Source organism: Peromyscus maniculatus, chromosome 20 (genome assembly GCF_049852395.1).
Source record: "Peromyscus maniculatus bairdii isolate BWxNUB_F1_BW_parent chromosome 20, HU_Pman_BW_mat_3.1, whole genome shotgun sequence".
Lineage (NCBI taxonomy): Eukaryota > Metazoa > Chordata > Mammalia > Rodentia > Cricetidae > Peromyscus > Peromyscus maniculatus.
In genome coordinates, this window is record NC_134871.1 from 46,744,893 (window position 1) to 46,746,331 (window position 1,439).

Genomic DNA, 1,439 nt, shown 5'->3' on the forward strand with positions numbered 1-1,439 from the left:
GCTGGCAGTGACATGGACCCTCTGCAGAGTACAGAATAGACTGAAGTATTCACACTCTTAAACAGTCTCTGGGTTGAGCAGCAGGATGGAGCTGCAGACTCACATGATGAGGGAGTGGAAAGGGGTCTCTAACCTTGGGTCTGTCCCACCTGAACATCCTGAAGATCTACTGAAAGAACAGCTCAGTTGACCAGTGAGTGACATGCCAAGAAATGTCTCTCAGGGTGGCTGTCACTTAAGAGTTGAGGATGATCTAGAGGTAATTTATACCAATGGAATGTGACCTTGATGCAATGGGAAACATCAGCTGAAAGAACTCTAAGGGGAGCTGTGTGGACACCAGCATCTCCTAGTGGAGGGGTCAGCAGCCAAGATGTCTGGCCACCATGGTCTTCCTATCACAGTCCAAACACTAGAGAAGAGGTATGGCCCCAGAACAGCATTCACCTCTCTGCTGGTCTCCTTTCTCTAGAGGCTGGAATCTTCCTATGAGCATGTGATTGGTGGCTTCTGAAATCATCTTCCTGGTCAGGATAGACAAACCTCCCACAATGCAAAGCACAGGGAAGAGAGTAAGCACACTATGTTGATGGCCCTGGGTTCCTTCCTGGGAGTGATGGACAGCCACTGCTCCCAGATGATTCTAGTCTGGCCCCTTGTACCCCAAGAACACATGACTTGGTTTTGCTTATTAGGGGAAAACCTGGTCCTAGATAACAAGTGTCATTTCAGGAAGATTCCAAGTTGCAGATCCAAGTGCAAATATAACTTCTCAGTCTTTGTTCTATGACCAATTGTAGAACTGCACATGACGGGAGCCATAAGCCTAAGTGACCCTTGACACGTATGCCACCTTATATGGGCTTCTCTCCTCTTTTCTTAGATCTAGGCCTTGCTTAAGTCTCCATAGCACCAGCACCTCTTCTCACAATTACCAGAACCTCTTCTCAGAAATCAGGTGACCGAGGTGCAGTTGGCCAATTAGGCAGTTAGGCAAAAGTAGATAGATAACCCCCCAGAGCATCATTCCCTGCTGGCTGAACAACCCATGATTAAAGTCTACTCCCTGCTTGAGCCCTGCTTTACCCCTGTCTATATATGCCTAAAGAGGAAAATAAAATTTTGGAGCATGATCAGACATCCTGTCTTGCTCTCATTCTTTGTGTCTCTTGTCCCTCTCACTCGATGGCCCTCTCTTTAGGTCCCTGTTGAAGACCCTGCTGGCCCGGGCATGCACATAAGAATAGAGTCCAACCCATGACTGTAATATTTTGTGTCGAATCACAGATGACTTTACCCTCAGTTTGCTGCATGTGGGATCATCAGGAGCACCAGGCACATTTGCTGAGTGAAGACAGTAGCTTTTGGATTAAACCACAGTGAGACGATCCAGAATTGACCCAGAAGAGCTCGAAATCACACCGAAGACTTTCTGCTGA